This window comes from Canis lupus, chromosome 22 (genome assembly GCF_011100685.1).
Source record: "Canis lupus familiaris isolate Mischka breed German Shepherd chromosome 22, alternate assembly UU_Cfam_GSD_1.0, whole genome shotgun sequence".
NCBI classification, from domain to species: Eukaryota; Metazoa; Chordata; class Mammalia; order Carnivora; family Canidae; genus Canis; species Canis lupus.
Window position 1 is genome coordinate 33,872,823 of NC_049243.1, and position 20,286 is coordinate 33,893,108.

At 33.6% G+C, this 20,286-nt stretch overlaps 1 long non-coding RNA gene across 1 annotated transcript; it reads left to right on the forward strand.

Annotated features, from left to right (window-relative positions):
• Positions 1–4,667: 4,667 nt before the first annotated feature.
• On the forward strand, positions 4,668–20,281 carry LOC111091786. The gene is made up of 4 exons (XR_005376053.1): positions 4,668–4,891; positions 7,000–7,125; positions 15,459–15,551; positions 19,812–20,281. It is a non-coding gene; the product is annotated as an uncharacterized LOC111091786 (long non-coding RNA).
• Positions 20,282–20,286: the final 5 nt, after the last annotated feature.

The following is a 20,286-nucleotide window of genomic DNA, read 5'->3' on the forward strand; positions in this document are numbered from 1 at the left end:
GGATTATTAAAAATATTTTTGAAAACACCCATTGAAAATTGAAGTTAAAAAATTCAACTTAAGGGGTCATTTTAATAAATATTAACACACTGTAAATTAACACACAGAGACACTTTTTGTTTAGTAAAGATGTAAAGACTTTATAACAGAAAGCTTTGGAATATAAAAACGCATTTCTAGTACATAGCAAATAGTCTGAAAGTTTTAAAAACATGGAAATTAAAACCCAAATGACTCTGGATAGAAATGTAGGTCATTTATCAATTAGACTTGCAAACAGACTTTTTTTCTCAAGCAGAACTTCTAAATGAGTTTCTGTTTCTGGTTGAAAACTAAATCTGTGTATCATTTAATATTGCAAAATAAAACATGAGAGAGTATTGTTATTAATTTAGCCTAGGTGCTAAAAATTGTCTTTATCTTTTGTTAACCTAATTATCTACTTTGTCAAAATATGTAGTGGTCAATATGCTTTTTTGTGTAGTTTTTGGTGATGTGCACTTCCTACCTCCCTCATTGTGTTTAGAATGAATGCTCTGTTTGTGTATACAGTAAAAGACCATCAGAACCCCTCTACTTAATGGAGTTTAGTCTAGAATTGCTTGCTGTAAACAAACATGAGAAAAAGGTCACTTGCTTTTGCCAGGAATGTGTTCTAGTGTCTGAAGTTTTGGTTTTATAAGCTTAGCATGTTCCTTCAAATGAATTTCAATTTAGTAAAACAAGCTGTAGATATTTTTATGCATGATTTTTAAATGTGTGATAGCTCATTGCTACCTAAGACAGAAATTTAATTTTGATTTATCAGAAATATATATAATTTTTTTCAGTAGTACTGAGGAAACTGGGAAATACATGTTGTTTTTTAATTAAAGGTGGAATTCCAATCAATTATTTATGTGTGATAAACTTACTGTGGGCCAACTACTATCTTAAGTGATACAGAAACTTATGGCAGTAGGTTTTGTCACCAAGAAAGTGGCACTTTGAAAGCCCCAGTGGCTGGAGTCACAGAGTTAGAAATTACTGATGTTTAACTGCTTCCTTCTCAAAGCAACTTTTAGCTACATGTTGCGACCAGTGTCTGCCAGATGACTGACATCATGGTGAAAGTATGCTAGATGTTGCACTGTTTTCCTGGTGCTATTGTGCAGGTCTTTCCATTTTTCTGGCTTTTCCTTATTACTTCATATAGAGAAATAACTAAAGCTTGAAAATTCTAATGAGCTAAATAAAAAAAATATGGTTTCTATTTGGAAATACTCAGCTTAACTATGCAGATGTTTCATTCAGGTCTAGTCACTTCTACTAGAAGCTTTTAAGATAGAGAGTTGGAAAAATAATTAGGAAAATAAAACTACACATTTGAAGTAAGGCCTTATTTTTGCTAATTAGCACAAAGTGTGGCATTTCAAATACCTCTTAATGAAGTCATACAAAACTGATTTCTTACTCTATTTTCTTCTATATTGTCTCAATAACTATATTTTTCAGCCATCATCAGGAATGCATATTTGAAATAAGTAAGTTCCTGGCTTAAATATTCTGAGAGGAGGATAGTGAGTAGCAAAATTGACTCAGTAGAGAGCTATTATGAATGGCTGCATTTTACCTCAGGGAATTTCTAATAATTTTAGGATCTAGTATTCCAGTGCCCCCTTTGAGGTCCAGGGTTAAAAGGGGATCACTGAATTTCTATGTCTTGAGCAATTGAATATGAAGTAGAGGTGATTTATGAGGTGAAGAGGAAGTAAACACATATGTTTTAAGGCTTAAGCAATGCACTGGATATGTTATCTGGGGAAAGTGAGTTAACCTTTTAGTTTTCCCACTTGTTAAAAAAAAAGTATGAAAATACATGTCTTATGTACTTCAGTGGGTTGGCATGAGCTTACATTAAAATATTAGGAAAAGGTCTTTGAAAAGTTTAAAGCTTAACACAAAAAAAAGGTTCTTAAATTTTACCGATCATTATTATTATCAACATCACTTCATGCTTTTTTGTCCCCAACTTTTATATTATTCTACAGAATATAATATTTCAAAACTGATTCTCTGAAGTCAAAATGTAGAATGGGAAATTGTCTGAGAAAACAAAAATGAGCTCTCATTGAGTGCTCCAGCACAAATCAGTTAGGTTGCACATCATCCCTGGGAATGGGGTTAAGCTGGCAGTGATGGCATCCCATATCCAACACTGTCCTAAGTGCAGGAAGCTGTGATGGTTTCAGCTCTCCCACTACTCAAAGCACTCACCAATTCTCTCTAGAAGGATGAACTAGTTGATCTATGAGCTCATTTCAATGGCCAAATTCCCACAGTTAGAGATGAACTAGTGATGTTGAGTAAAGTATTTTGGAACATAGGCAAAAAAAGTCAAGAATGGAAGTTTTGAAACAAATAAATGAGTCAAAGGACTCATTACTTTATGCTGAGATTTTCCATTCACAAAATACTTTTTATTAAATTAATTAGTGTGAAGTATACTTTAATATAACTTTAATATAAAGTATACTTTAATATAATATAGTTATAATATAACTACAATATTCATATCAAGGGAGCTTTTTCTATTTAACATATACAAGAAAAAAAAACTTATTTTAAAAGACCATATGTATTTTAGAATTCTCTGAGTATTAAATCAATATGTATATATACAAATAGAAATATATATATATATTTCTATTGATACTTAGGAAAATAAAAATAGTGATTAACAGCATAAGTCTAGAATCAGAAAGTTCTGAGTTAAATCTTGGGTCCTCTCAGTTCTATCACTTATAGCTATATGGATTGGGTCAACTTTTCCACTTCCTCATCCTTAGTTTCTCATCTGTAAAAGAAGGATAATCTAACCAGCACCTAACTACTAGGGTACTTATCAAGATTAAATAAGAATATGCACAAAAAACTTAGTAAAGAAGGGCACCTATGTGTCTGCCTGGCTCACATCGTGATCTCAGGGTCCAGGCACCAAGTCCTGTGTCAGACTCCCTGCTTAGGGGAGAGCCTGCTTCTCCCTCTCTCCCCTCCTATGCTCTCTCTTACTATCTCTGCCTCTCTCTAAGTAACTAAATAAATAATATATTTATATAAATGAAAAAGAGTTTAGTAAAAAAAAACACAGAATGTGAATGAAGTATAGTTATTAGCATGACTAATGATAATTTGACTGATACTTAATATTAAATTTTTAAAGATTTTATTTATTTATTCATGAGAGACACACAGAGAAAGAGACAGAGACACAGGCAGAGGGAGAAGCAGGCTACTCCCAGGGACCTCGATGTGGGACTTGATCCCAGAACTCTGGGATCACACCCTGAGCTGAAGGCAGATGCTCAATCACTGAGCCACCCAGGCATCCCAATATTAAGTATTTTTAAGGGGAGATTTGGAGAGTTTTTTCCTAAACACCCTGAAGTTAAATAGCATATTGATGAAGACTATGATAACCTCTTTTTTTATTGACTCTATACCAATCTTTTATATCGTTACAGTAACTTGCACTAACTTCTAAAGTTTTTCATCACGTACATGTTCTTGGCAAGAACTAAAGAAATACTGGATAATGTACTGAAGTAGAAAGTGAACTATTATTTTGAATCAGAGGGGAAAACATAAGAGGGCATTTTTGTGCTTTTTCCTCTAGTTCTGGTATTATTTTTATTTTAATAGGTGAAATGAAAATTAAATTTCCAAAATGTGGAAATACAATTAAGTAAAATGAAGATTAAAAATAAATACTAATTTTAAACTACAAACTGGTACAGGGCTACTAAGCTCAAGTTGTATATTTGTAAGGAAGAAGGGAATAAACATGTTGTTGGATCATCAACAATGCCAGCTTTAGGGAATTTGTTCTCACAAGGCTTTCTGTTAAAACACCGGAAAGTATGAGAAAGAATTCACTAGGTATCTCCCAGTTCAAGGAAATACATTTATAAATAAATAATGAAATAAATCCCTAAATATCAGACTGGATAATGTACTGTTGGACTAAAGTGATAGGATTTCTGTATTTTCTTCCAGAAAGTACAGAGAGAGATGTTATAAGAAGCTTTCCTGAACTGTGACCGTGGAGCTTTTCAGATGTCACTATCATACAGTAGAAAAGAGAAAAACATGCACAATTTTATACTTATATATGTGGGCATAGCATTTTGGGGAATGTGGTGGTGCAATAATCAAGGCTGCTATTTTCTACATATCTTCACGAATTAAAATTACATCACACACCTTACATTGTTTAATCCTCAAACAATTTTACAAATTTTTAATAGATAATGTAATTCAGATTGAAAGCAGTCCAGTGACTTATTCAAGCAAATACATCTAACATCATGTTTTTCTTATATTCTGAGAAAATATTTTAAGTTTTCTCAGTTTTTAAGAGTAAAATTGAGAGTAAGTTATAGTAAATTTAGACACATTAGTATAAAAAGAAAAATTATTCAAAGGTGATGAGGATATGGTTATGGATTTTAACAAAGCCTAAGATATGTACATATATAGTTATATAGTTATATAGTCATATAATGAAATATATATATATTTTATAAATATAAATATATTTTATATATATATATATTTCCTCTAAGCTCTCTAAGTGAAGTCCTAAGTCTCAAAAGTTGCACCATAACATTTATTTAAGCTCAGCATTGTTTTAAAATGTTATCAAAAGTGGCAGAGAGGTTATTTATTCTCTTTTCTTATTTTTCATTCCATGTTTGGTTGACTGGAGCTTCTCCCAAGAGAACTTAAGTGCAGAGCCAGCAGTACTACATTCTAAAATACTGTCAGTGAGATGGAAATCTAACAACTCTATGGGAGAACTCTTCAGCTTTTCTTTTCCTTCATTTTGCATGTTGGGGAGATGATACAACAGGTAAGTAGGGAGGTGGAGTCATAAATGTTATATAAGAAAATTCAGAAGTTATTTTCAGTCCCAGTTCTGCCATGAAAAAAACTATGTAAACAGGAATAAATTATTTTATCTCTCATGTTTTCATCTGCAAAATAAAATCATTAGGCCAGGGATAGATTTTAAGATCCCTATTTCTTTTAATTTTGCCTTTATAAAAAGCTGCAGAAGGGTTTTGACATGTATTTAGAAGTAATGGGGTGTCTTTTAAAATATAACTTTTAAAAAATAAAATAAAATAAAATATAACTTTTGTGGCACTGAAAGAAAATGTTAGAAAGAGGAAGAAAAAATATATTAACAAGTCAACTGCAAAACATTTTGATTGTAAGCAATTTCCAAGGATGTGCAAAAAAGAAAATACTAAAAAGCACTTAGAGGTCTTTTATTATATTGAACTTTGAAGAAAAATTATTTTATACTAGCACTTAAAAAGCTGGGAAAAGTAGATAAAGAGAAAGAAGATAGAATAAGAAAATAATTTTTTGTACAGTTAAACTGTTTTATCAAAATCTAGTTAAAATTTGAAGAAAATATTTTAATGATTAGAAAGAAAATAAGAAGAGGATAAAAAGAAGTGATGCTTCAAGAGAGATTTTGGTGAACAGTGTCTTCATCTAGGGTCATAGGGAAAAAAATAAGTGAAATATGTCTGCAAGACTAATTTTTAGCAAATGTACAAATAATTGACATAGCACTAAAAGGTATATTTAACTCTATTATTATGGTGATGTTTCATATATATAAACACGGGACTTGAGTTATCTGATAGTTATAAAATATGTTTTAGTAGTGAAAAAAATGATTTGACCAATCATTTAGACTTCAAAGTGTCTGCACGGACCTAGAAAACAGAATTTGAACCTGCTTAGGAAAATGAGGATGAGTGTTTAGGACAGAAGAGAGGAAGAAACAAGTCAAGAAGCGACTTAAGGAATCCTATCAGAAATGTCTTTATACATGTCTGCTTCCTCTCCTGAGAAGGTAACCCCTGAGCTTTGGTAACTTTTATCCTGAGCATTGTTTTTCATTGCACTTGGAACCATTTTAGCACACAGTATGTCAACATAATGAACTAAGGATCTGTGATAGCAGAAATTAAGCCAGTTGGTGGAGAAACGAAATATAACAAGACAATGAATAAATACGGTAAAAATTAGGTGTGAGAACAGAAGTGAGGTATTCAAGAGCCAGAACTTTAATAAGAATGTCGTGTGTGTTTGTTTTTAAAATCCAAGATGTGTCACCTGCTCTATGATCAAAAACCAATTTTTTCATTTTTCTAAGAGTTTCCAAATTTGTAAATGGACACAACGTCTGTCTTTAGTGTTGGTAGGAGGTTGAAATGAATAATATAAATACTGCTATAGAGTAAAATCTAATAAAGTATCGTTATTTTTATTAACTGTAATTTCTACTATAAATTTCACTAGGAATACAAAAAATACTGAAGGGCTTCCCCCCAAAATTAAGTATATTAAAAATAATAGAAAAATATATTGTGTCATGAAAAAATTTCTTTGGGATTTCAAAGACCTGTCAGTATCCATTCTGAAAAGTATGATATTTTAGAAATTGTATTATTTCAATATTACAACAGGGCTACTATATCTATAGTGTCTAGCACAAAATAGGTATTCAACAAATATTCTGTTGAATATGGGAAGCTCCTTCGTTACCATTTTAAAACTCAGAATATCATAACCCTATATGTTGGAAAGGAGTTTTCCATTCTTTTCCTTTTTCTTAACTAGTTAAACTTCATATCTTCTTTGAGAAGCAGGTTGTTGGATGAGTTGTTGGTGAGAAGAAAATCTACTAGAAAAATACAATATTCTTTCTTTTGGTCCATCACTGCAAGTTTCTACAAGGTGCATTTTCCTTTATGATTATGATAATCCCTCTCTTAGGAATCTAAAGATGGTTCAAGCTTGCGTGTGCATTTGTGCATTTGCGTGTGAGTGTTGTAAGGAAGCAAGTTCAAAAAGATTATGTAATTTGGAAGAAGAATAGATGCTTTGATTTGTTTTTCTCTTTTCTAAGAACCAGGGTGTTGCCTTTTCTAATACCAGGTTGAGAAATCTTCCTGCAGCTGTATGGGATGTACATCATATAATCACAGAGCACATAATGACAATGTGAAAATGTGCTTCCAGCAAGAACATCAGGGATGGAACACAAGAGCTGTTTAACAACAGGTAGAAATTGGTTCTTTGGGGCATTCATTACACTGAAATGTCTAAAAAGTGATTTATTTGCTCTATATCATACAACGTATTCTTTTGTTTTTTTAATCTGCACTATCTTAAACTTTTGAAAGCATCTAATTTAATGGCTCTTAACATATCTGATGCTTCCATATGCTTGAGGAATGAATATGTTTTTTAAAAAGAATGCCATCTAGAATATCTCCCAGTATCAGTGAGGGATATGTACATTATGTATGAATGTGCACTTAATGCATTTAGTGCACAATGGAAACTCTATTCCAGATGAATTCGATTCTTATTACCAGGGAATCATGACTTCTCACTCACTACTAAAATCACAACTGTGGCTTGTGGTAGTTGTTCATTCAATATCTAGTCACATTTCCCTTTCTTCAATATATGAACTCCTGCTAAATTACTACATTTTCTAGTTTCTCTTATAAATACAGGTGACTCCTAACTCTGGGAAACGATCAAGGGGTAGTAGAAGGGGTGGTGGGCAGGGGGATAGAGTTACTGGGTGACAGCCACTGAGGAGGGCACTTGATGGGATGAGCACTGGGTGTTATACTATATGTTGGCAAATCAAACTCCAATAAAAGCTATACATATAAAAAAGAAAAAAAAATAAATACAGGTGGCCAAATAATATATTTTTAGTTAATGGGGTTTATCAAAGTCTGGTGGGTATTTTTTTAAGTGCTTTTTTTGAATTTGGTTCTACAATTCTTCTCTTGACTGGAATTCAATAAAAGTTTGGAACAGAAGTGAATATCTTACAACCATGAGGGCCAATGTTACATGATAAGGAATAACTTTTGTGAGGCAAGGAGTCTAGGTTGTTGAGATTTTCTCAAGCTGCCAAATCTGGTTTGGCATGCCCTAACTGGAGACTTCCTGTTATTTGAAGTAAAAAAAAAAAAAAAAAAAAAAAAAAAACTGGTATCTGACTACCATGGAGGGTTTTCTACATCATGCAGATGAAGCATGTCTCTTACGTAACTGAAAAACTGTGTGTTTATAGATGTGGAGACTTAGTCCCATAGTATTTCATCATTTGTATCAAATTATCTATATATTAATGACTTCTATATTTATATTTCCATCTTGAATCTTTTAACTGAATTTCTGGCTGTCATATCCAACTGCCTACTTGGCATGATCGTGTGATTGTCTATGAGCATTACAAAATTAGCAAGCCCAACATGAAACCACATAATTCCACTTATATGCACTAGCAGAAGTTCATCCACTACAGTTCCCCCTCTAAAATATATTCTGAAAAAATAAAACAAAATAAAATATATTCTGATATAACCATTTTCATGACTTCCATTGCCATCATCATGATTCAAACCACTATATCTCTTTCTATGAATTATTTAACAATCCCCTAAATTGTATGCTTATTTCCAGCCTATCCTTCCAATGTGTGAAACAATAGGGATAGTACTACAGAATAAATCAGTAATGTCATTTCTCTGCTCAGAATAATCTTATTCAAAGTAAAAATCAAATTATTTGCAATTACTCATAAGGCTGTTAAGATATTGCCCTCATTATCTCTGTCACATTATTTTCTCACATTATTCTCTACCTCTCTCACTCCATTCCAGAGAAATTTATTGGTGAGTGCCTCTAGAAGGATTTAAAAATTGTGTTATTTCTATCCTTTTGAGTTTTCAAAGATGTCCTCTTTGAATTATTCAAATTATTATTATTTTACTTTTTAAATCAAAGCTATAATTTAGTAGGCTAAAAATTTAACTAAGTGCTATAATATATAAACCCATATGATAATAACCAACCAGATTTTCATCAATCCCAGCTCTACTACAAGTCTTGAGACATTTTTAACACATTCACAGAAATTACCCCTTTGTCTTTGCCCTTAGGGACTTCTCTGGATCTGCTTTAAGTTATTCACCACTGCCTATGATCAGTAGCTACCTTATCTTGTGGTCTTCTGATCCCTAATATTCTTTATAACTTTCTATGGTGGCAGAGCTTAAGGTTCCAGTAAATAGTATATTAATTATTTTATCACTGCACTTTATGCTGTCACTTTCCATTCTAGAAAATGAATAAAACATGTTTCCTTTCACCATTTATTGAAGAGGTAATTTCAAATATTGTATATTCCCTGAGGATCTGTGGCTAATATTCCATTCTCTCACACTCATTTCTGATTCATTTAGAGTTCATTGGTTGTAAGTTTAAGCCGACTTTGACTAACTTCTTGGGAAAAGCAAAAATAAAAACAAAAAAGATGATCAGAGTTCTAAAAAATTCAGTCAAAGACCACAAGAGCAAGTGTAGAAATCAGCAAGAAACAGGACTAAGCAAAGAGCATTTTGGAGTATTCAGCATGGTTTCCTAGTAGGAAAATCTTGATAAGCCTCCATCACGAAGGAAAGAATGCAAGAGATTAGCAAAAATAAAGAAAGGGAAAGAAAGAGAGGGAAAGAAGGAGGAAGGAAGGTGGGAGGGAAGGGAGGAGAGGTGAAAGGAAGGAAAAAGAAAGCAAGAAAGCAAGAAATCTAAATATTACTTAGTGGGCCAGTTGCTCAAAATTCAAAGCCCAAAAGAGAGTATTCTGATGGCTGAACTAGTTATGGATCAACATCCGGCTCTGTCTCTAGTGCAAGAACACTGGCCCTTTGGCATCCATAATAGAGGGATTTATCATCCTACCTAAATGGAGGAGAGAATTACCAAAGGATATATTGCTGCTTATAGGGGATGAAGTAAAATATGGGTAATCAAAAGATATCAAAGAGCTACCATTGAGATCCTATTCAACATTGGTACCATAAGCAGCACATGGCTATTATTAAAATTATTATTTTAATCTTGCTGTTTAGGAGTTTCCTCATCAATGTTATATTTACTTCTTAACACTTGAATTTTACCTATGGGAGAATAAACAAATACCAATTTTTATAGAGATGAAAAGAAGACATAGTAAAAAAAATGTGGTTTAAAAGATCTGCAAGAATTTAAGAAAACACTTTCATAGCAAACTATACAAAACAAGCAAAAGTGCCATCTTGAGATGTGTCCGTATATTATAGTCTGTTATTATTTCCAATTAGGGAAAGTAGTTAATGTAAAACAAGTAGCTGGTAAAACTGTTACCATATATTACCTAATGGAACTATTGCTGTATATTTTTAGGTTTATATATTTCATTCTGTCATAATTACTTTCACTTTTTCTGTTTGTCTTATTTTTTTTTTCCCGGATCCATGTAATCTACTTAATCCACAAAAAGTTAAAATAAATACATGGCCCTGCTTATTCTATCTGCTTTGAAAAGTCAATAAAAAAAACTCATAGCAAATTGGTAACATTAATTTTAAAGAAGTGATTGGACTTATCTAGATAAAAGTAGTAAACTAGTACAAAGAAAAGAGGCATTAAGAGATTTAAATGCTAACAGGACCCATAATCATACTTAATTTTGGATGTCTTTACTCCTGAGCACTTTGTGGAGAGATTTTGAAGGACAAAGTGTTGATCCCTATAATCAGACTCATTGAACTTTTCCTTAAGAAAACCCTCTGACAAAAACAAACAAACAAACAAACAAGAAACAACCTCTGACCTTACTAAAGACATACAGCAGGAGTAAGGAATGACGTTACGTGAGCAAGCAAAATATATCTTCTGTTGTCAATGTTTACATAAAGGGACAAGTAGAAAACACTATCCTTTCCAGAAAGTATTTGATAAAATTATAATATCTTAAACTACTATAATGGTCCTTTCTGTCCTTTTGTGGATCCTCAGTCTCTTGAAGCTCACAGATCTTCTCTTATTTTTACCACTATAAAGATGTTGTTTATTTTATGTGCTAACTGAATAAGAAAAATAGGATTCCAAAATAAAGTAAAACCAATGATTATTGTTTCATAGATATAATCATGGAATATTTAACTTATCTATATTTACGATATAAAAAACTGACACAAGTTTATTCACTCACCTAACACATTTTAATAGATATACTCTGCAGTTTTTTAAAGAGGCTAAAGAGATAAAAATATTTGAAAAGATGGGAAATTTGATTCTGATCACTACATTGCTGTTTAGTAAGTTCAAATAAGGGAGAACCTCAGTTAATAAGTCTACAGTCTATCAAAAGTTATCTGTTTAAGGTGAGCAAAGGAAAAATAACCGTCATTTTAAAAGGGGAAGTCAGGTGGAGGTAAAATTAGACAGTGTCATGGAAATGATAGAGGTTTAGTTGTATGCAAATCGTTTAAACTTCTTAGTTTCACTTTCCTTATGAACAAAGTGGAGTAATTTGACTCACGGTGTTTTCGTGTGGATATAAGATAATATACTTAAATATCTGTGGTCAATGTAGGAGTTCTCTATACTTCCTTCTAATGTGTATTGTTTTGCAAGCAAAGTTAAGATTTTTTAAAAAACTAATTTATGATAGACATAGAGAGAGAGGACACGAGGCAGAGACACAGGCAGAGGGATAAGCAGGCTCCATGCCAGGAGCCCGACACGGGAACTCAATCCCGGGACCCCAGGATCACACCTTGGACCAAAGGCAGGAGCTAAACCACTGAGCCACCCAGGGATCCCCTGCAAGCAAAGATAAAACAGCACCTCTCAGTCACCCTTTGAATTCTGGATATGATGCATATTTGGCTACCTTATGCACTTGCTCAAAATCTGATGGAAGTAAAGCAGAGGTCATCTTTCCACTGCTGGGGAAATTTTGGCTATTTGCTCTTCTGGATATACCTGATTTTACTGTGGCAATATTGGAAGACATTTATGCTGCATAAAGTCACTGGCTTTCTGTATGACAAGACTTAAACTGCAGCTAGTGACAGGGATGCAGAGGTGTGGCATGGTCTGGAGCTGATGATCACCATGACTTCCAGTTATATGGTGTTCTGGATTGTGGCAATGCCCTTGTGATTCTGCAGCTGGTAGCTGAAGGAATAGGTTCCCAAGTCCCTGTCCAGTTCTCAAATGTAGAAGACAGTAGCTTTCTTTGTGGCTTGGTAGTCATTCATGAATACCCAACCTAGACTTTCTTATACCCTCAAATAAATTCCCTTTAAATGGCTTGAGGGGATAAATGTGTTCTGAAAAGGAACTTGGATCAACATAATGCTGAGCAGATACTGATACACAGTTGATAATTAATGGTAACATTATAGCTGCAAAAAAGTACTCATCTATACAAAAGAAGTTGCAGTTAAAATTTTAAGTGCAATAAAATTCTTCAGTAAATTCTGAAAGAACTTATCATGCTTAAATAATCTCCAACTATTCTGTTTTGTTTTATCAAATAAAACATTATATACTAAAATATAATTGAACAGTGGATGCAGGCTAAGTTAATTCTTCTCTGAATATAAAATTGGGTTCTAATCATTATACATTTGAACGTAGGTGTTCTTTTTAGCAAATACAAATAAGGAAGTTATCAATACACTATGTGTATAGTCTGTTGAAAGTTCTCTGAAAAATGGTTTGATGGGTTGCATAGCTGATATAAATAAACATTTAAGTAACATGCCCTCAAATGTATATAGAGTGAGAGGAGTTGTATCAAATCCAAATGCACTGTAGAAATATAACTTTAATAAAGAAATTAAATCTGAGCAATTTATACATTGAAACCAATTACGTCCTTTTTCTCTAAAGAAGTTTACATTAACTATGGCTACATGTGTGTAGTCTACATTTGATTGCTCCCAAGTTATTTGAAAGTCTCAAAACAACATTGAATGTACTTTAAAACACGTGTTGCTGTTAATGTCCTTTGGGAAAACAGCTATAGTAAGTCACCTTGTGGTCATCAGGAACCAGGTCAGCTTAAATAGCAATAACCGGCATATGTATAATAAAGACAGGAAAACTGAAAGTTTTTGGCTTCTGCCTCCAGCAAAGTAACAGGAAATGAACAGTTCAGGACATATGGGCAGACTAAATATTCCACTCTAATCTTTGCCTAAATCAAGAATTATTGCACAGGATACACTTCACGCTGTTCATTTAAAGCAGCTATAATCACCAATATTGCAATGTGTTGTTTCTATAAGTAATGCTTTTGTATCAGGTTAGAAAGACAAATGGCTTCCATTGTTTTATATATTTTCAGACTGCTACTCAAATTTTATGTATTCCAAGATTCCTTAAAATAAGGCAGATATATGGTATTTGGTTATTAAGTTTATATGATGAAAATATAATTTAAAATCAAATAAGTTTCTATAAAAGCCAGCATACTGAATCATTGAAGGAAAATTTAAAATTGGATAGGATCTTGCAACTTGTCATGCTCCTCTCCCTTCCCCTGAAAAATTAAACAATTTCAAAATAAGGAATTAGGAGATCTAAGGTCAAGTGTATTGTGTGTTAATAAGCGATTTTCTTAAGTAGGCCACAATTATGGGACATTTATCTAGAAACATATATTTTCTTTACCTCACCATCCCACCTAGGAAGTACTTTTGCATAGAAAAAACTCTTACAACAATGCACAGGTACTTTTTTTTTTTTTTTTTTTACCTTAACTTCTATAGTCATAACTTTTGAAGTCAAAGCTAAGCAATGAGAGAGAGAATTCTACATATTTGAAACCTGAATGGATTTCCTCACTGTCCAAATCAAGGGCTAGTACTGATCTTCCCTTAATCCCCACTTGGACAAGAACTAAGGTGACAAGAACTCTATCTTTTTTTGGATCTTCTGTCCTGTACCAGAGTAAGAATAATCATGGAAAAGACATGAATAGTCTATGTGAAGTAGTTAAAAAGGGCTCAAGAGAAAGTTCGAGAAAAGACAACTTCCCTTTTTGCTAGACAATTTAGGTACAACATGAGAGGCTCTCAGTGGATGATAAGAAAGCAACTAATGGGGTTTCTGAGTTCATCAACACAGGTTGGGAAAAGATGGTCTGCAGACTCTAGTATGCTTCTCTTGACTTCCTCATTCTAGATGGGAAGATAAGGTGCTCAGCCATTATTAATACTCCACTACCCTCTTCAGGACTCACCAGGGACAGCCCTTTACTTTGATGACCTCTAGATACATTCTAGGACAGAATTTCTCTTCCTTTCTGGGTGACCTTTACTTCTTCTCCCCACTGAACAGATAGAAATGTTTTTCTCCCCAAATTCTCTCTTTAATCAATTATCAAACTCTATCCCCAGCTTTACTCCAGCATTTCCCTTTAGAATCCTTCAATTCTAAAAAGCATATCAGTGGGGGCATCAAGTCAGTTGGGCTTCTTCTGCCTTTGGCTTGGGCCATGATTCCAGAGTCCTGGGATTGAGCCCCCACGTAGGGCTTCCTGCTCTACTGAGCAGGGAGCCTGCTTATCTCTCTTCCTCTCCCTCTGCTGCTCCCCCTGCTTGTGCTCTTTCTTGCTCTTTTTCTCTAAAATAAATAAATAAAATCTTTAAGAAAAAAAGTGTATCTGTGAACTATAAAGGCATTTGTTTGTTTGTGGGGAATTTTTTTCATGCCTATGCTAATAACACTGATTTTTCTGCAGATAGTGTTGATGATGCTAAGTGATTATGAGATGCTGAATGACTATGAATGCAGAGAAAAACCCACAAAAAACAAAGCATAGTGATTAATATTTCAAGACACATTTCTCTGCCTATATAAGCAGAAAATTTCTTTTTGTCAGCCGAAAGCCACTGAGGATTATAAAATTCCCACTTCAGCCACAGAAGGCATTAAATTTTATTTATAGACATTCTACAGCAGAGAATATGGTACAAGTCATCAGCAGGATGTTCATCTTGAAGAAGATGGCATCTTCATGTTTTCACAGATTTATGAACCAGCTCATAGAAATAGCCTGAGGCCTTGGAATGTTTTTAGGAAATTGTGCCTTTAATCACTCTGTTGAGAGTGATTCCTGACAAAGAGATTAAAACTTTTTTGTGACTGTTGTACCAAAATAGATAGAAGCAGTGTAAAGCATGACAAGAGTTAGTGTGAGTAATGGAAAGGTCAGAAGACAATGCAGAAGTGATTAGTTTCTGTGAAAGACATAGATGAGTACCAAGACATGCACATAACCACTGCTACTTGAACAATTCACCAATATCCTTGTGAGGGAAATATCAAGATCATGCTATATGTGCCCACTTTTCTTTCTTTCCACTTGTCAGTTATTAGAGGCTCTCTCAAGCACCAATCCATTAAACCTTATAACAGTATTCTGCATGTGTAAAATCTCCCACACATTTGAGATTAGTGAACTAGAGCAAGGGTACTCAAGATCACATAGCAAATGTAAAAACCAAAATCCTCAATATATTTTCCAGACTCCAAGTTCAGTGATATTGGCAGAACCTCACAGCTGCCTCTGGAGCTGCTAGTAACATGAGAACCTGTGCTGCATGATGCATGTCCCTGAGGTGAGGTTTGCTTCAAGTAATAATACTAGACTTGTACTGGCCACTTACCATAAACTCTTGCCTGCACTTTGCATGCATTATTTTTATTTAATTATTTGAATAATCTAAAGAGACAGTCACTGTTATCTGCTGAAGGAAATTGAAGCTAAGAATAGTTCAGTAACTTCCTAAGGTCATATACTTATGCCTAGGATAGTGTAAGACATAGACAGTCTGACTCCAGTACACTCACTGTTAAACATTAAGTTATAAACTGAAAGATAATCTCAAAAATGCCCACTGTCTTCCCTTTTGGTTTTTCAGGAAGTATTTGTATTACTATGTGCATTGTAATATGTGTTCTATAGACAACTTTTTCTTTTTTTACCAAACTCTTGAATGAAATAATTGTCAATTTCTTTTTTTTAAGATTATTTATTTATTTATTCATGAGGGACACGGGGGGGGGGGGCGAGGGGGAGGACAGAGACACAAGCAGAAGAAGAAGCAGGTTCCATACAGGATGCCCATTGTGGGACTCGATCCCAGGTCTCCAGGATCACGTCCTGGGCCGAAGGCAGGCGCTAAACCGCTGAGCCACCCAGGCTGCCCAATAATTGTCAATTTCATTAGGAGAAGATTGGATTGAAGAATATATATTGGACTGATTTCACCTATAGTCTGTAAATGTATGGAGTAATTATACAAAATGCAGATAATGTATTTTAGATTTTGTAGCTTTGCTTATATGTTATTCTATTTCCATATCTCCTTAATATTATAAGATATAATGATTGATTATTGAAATGTAAACATATTCTGCGGCAGATCGGAAATCCTGGGAAGCATACTCTGAGTGAGAGATTATCCTGCAGGAAGTGTGTGAGGGAATACCCTTGGTATCAACACCTGTGGAGACAGAGTTCATGAGGGAAAATTTGTCTCTGATGCAGCCACAACAAAGATCACAGTTTACCTCAAGAGAGACACTGAAGCCATTTGGTTCTTCAGATGTGGCAGGGAGAAGGACTTTTATATTCCTACACCAAGAAGTCATAAGATACAGGCTGCCCCCAAGAAGGAGGCATGGTGGTGTACAAGGCAGCAATCTGCAGGGAAGAAAGCTTCCAAGAAGACTGAGGGCTGAAGGCCAGCAGTATTCACAAAGCTGGAGCAGTAAGGCTAGGTTTCTCATTCTTTGAAATGGGAATTACAATTAGGTAAAGGGTCAAATATGGAAAAAAATAATAAATGTGATGAGAAATGCCTTCCTTAAAAAGAAAGAAGAAAGAAAAGAGAGGGAGAGAAATGCCTTCCATAAAAAAGAATGTTAACTAACGAATTTAGAAAGGATAATATAATGAGAAAATCACCATGTGGCAACCATCATATTAATAACTGATTTAAATAAAAATCATCAAGAGACTCTAAAACTAGGGAATATGGTTTTGATAAGGATTAGATTTTTGTGTTGCCTCAAATTAGATCGTTCAAAATACTTAAAAATTACAAAGGTGAAAAGAGTTCATTCATATTGGGATAAGATTAGAATCATTATTCAAGTGATCAGAGATAAAAAAAAAACCTTTGATGGGCAATTTGATATTATGTACTACCTCACAGGAGTAAGAATATGGCATCACTTCTGTAATATATCTACCAGAAAAAGCATAATCAGAAATTATACTTGAGGAAACATCAGACTAATCTAAATTGAGAGAAATTCTACGAAGTAATTGGCCTCTAGTGTTCAAGAGTGTTAAATTTATGAAGATCAAGGAAGGTCAGAACCACACCAAATGAGGGATACTGAAGAGAAACGAAAGCTAAGGGCAATAATTGAGAATTGGATCCTTTTGCTATAAAATACACAATTGACAGTTGGTAAAATGTCCACGAGGCCTCCAGGTGAAGCATATATGAGAATTCTTTGTACTACTCTTGCACCTTATCATTAAGTTTGAAATATGTCAAAATGTAAAAGCTAAATAAAAGAAAAACAGAGTTAGTCTTTTGAGTTCCTAGGGTAAAATAAATGACAATTACAAATCAAAGCAAAAATACTTTTGGCTTGCAAAGTTCTTTGAAAATTTGTTGATTATTTGCAGTTTACCACATTAATGGAGTCAAGTCATCTTTATGCCTGATTTTAAAAGGAAATAATTTATAATTCATAAGAAGCAGATAAGCAATCACTTTCAATTCCACTTTCAGATTCATTCTGCTCTCTTTCCCAATCCCAAGGCATCTAAGGATATGAAATGTATATGGAGAAAGGTTTTGTTGCTAACTTGTTCGTGAGCACTATTTCCTTTGATATTTTATGACCTACTACATTGTTAATATAATCAGTACAGAGCTTTCAGTATTTGACGTTATTTAAAAATTTATAGAAGTTGAAATAGCTTTCTATTAGAATAATGCAGGAAATAGGAAGCATTATAAAGCCAATGGTTGAGGCAACAGAGAAGGAATAAGAAACCAAACAAGAAAGCCACTATATATGTATATGAACATATTAAATATGTATATATTCATTCATAACCATTCAACCTATGGGGGAAAATATCATTCTTAACAGAAAATGAGAGAAGTTAGAAAATAATTTTTTTTTGCTAAGTGTAATTTTATTAGTATCCTTTTTTTTTAATTTTTTTTAATTAAGTTTTTAATTTTATTTTTTTTATGATAGTCACAGAGAGAGAGAGAGAGAAGAGAGAGGCAGAGACACAGGCAGAGGGAGAAGCAGGCTCCATGCACCGGGAGCCTGATGTGGGATTCGATCCCGGGTCTCCAGGATCGTGCCCTGGGCCAAAGGCAGGCGCTAAACCGCTGCGCCACCCAGGGATCCCATAATTTTATTAGTATCCTAACCTACATATTGCTTCTATTAGGCCTTCATAACACTAGGCTTTTGTAAAAACAAACATATTCTTCAACTGTTAGTATAATTGGTTAGAATAAAAAAGAATTTATTCATAACCTTGACTTTTATCACCCTTTGATGAGATTCCTCATAAGGGTCTGATTGAGCATACTGCATGCTTTATCACATTTAATCCTCAAGCATTGTAGAGAATATACATATTATTGCCTCTGTTTTACTGAGGACTAGAGATAGTAGTAGTTATGTAGTCTGACCAAGGCCACACAGTAGTGAAGCCAATAATTGCACATGGGCAGAATTATTTCTGAACAGTTTCCTTAAACCTCATAATGAAATGTATGCCTCTGTTAATTTGAAATTTTAAAAAATTATTTTACATTTTTTTCCCATTTTTGCATGAATCTTTGTGAGTCTTGGTCACTTTTGTTTTCATAGGCTTAATGTTCTATGTGTCATTGAACATTCTAAATATACATTATAATCCTAGTACAAATATTAATTTCAAGAAATAAAAGGTGATGCAATTTGAACAAGATATAAATTTATTGAGAGCATAGTAAATATGGGAGTCTTACTTATTCAGGTATATAAATATTTTAATATATTATATATAGTATTATGTAATGTTATTTATAATGTACAATATTAATACGTTATATATACATTATATGTTGTTTTATTATATATGACAACATATACATATATACTATACAGATAGGTAGATGTTTAAATATATGGAATTAAGTATGTTTACATTTTACACGTGTGCTTTTTAAGCTACCTACAACAACAACAACAGCTTTCCTACACAAATTTAGACACTGGAAGTATGGAGAGAGGCAAAAAACATGGAGAAAGCACAAACTAGATCATTACTTTGTGACTTACCAAGTTTTGGCAGTAGAAGTTTTTTCCCTTTCTAATGAATAATATAATTCCATATTTCTAGAGGGAATTTAAAAGTTAATGATGGAGAATTGGTTTGTTCTTTTCCTAAATAAACACAGAACCTCTTAGCCCTCCTTCAGATTCATAACCACTGTCCTATATGTGGTGTTCTACAGTTCAATAGATATTGGCTAGAAAGAATGCAATCACATACAATTTCTCATTTAGATTCCGATCTATTGAAATAAGGTAGAGGTAGGGGGGCAGGTAAATTCTAATCATAATATCATCAGGCTTAAGCCCTATTTCAAATTTGAAAATAGAAGGAGCTATACAAAAATCCAATCATCTTTTTAGAGTTAGGTCCATTGATTCTTGAGCGACTATTAGAGCTAAGCTTCATAAAAGTGAGTGGAGATTGAACAAAAGCAGAGAAAATAATTTATTTTCGTATATATCATCTTCACTGAACTGAATTCTCATTTCTCCATATTGTCCATAAACAGTGTTCATTTAATGTTTGAGTGTCCAGGATGAATTTTGCCAGACACTGTGGAATCCTCCCACTTAGACATCCACCTAAGCAGCTGACGTCACCTTTTGCGGGCTGTGGAAGATGAACTGCGTTTGTGAAAGAGCTGGTCTTCAGGACTGAAGATACTCAGGAATCAATTGTGAATGGACTTGGGCAGCTTTGTTTGTTCAACTTATAAACAGTTTGAAAAGTTATGAGTCTTGCCCGGAACACTTTGCCTTAGAGACAGCTGTGTAAAATTTGTAAAAACAAGCTTAGTTTTCACATTGTCCTTCACAGTTGCAGTATGACAAATATTTTCCTTTTGATAGTTAAAAATATTTGTTTGGCTGTGTCATACAGATATGTCACGAGATATCTCTGTTTGCCTTCAATGATCAAAAAGTCATTCATACTATATAGAAGTGTTTTCCTAATTAGTCTAAATTGTATTGAAGAACAAAACC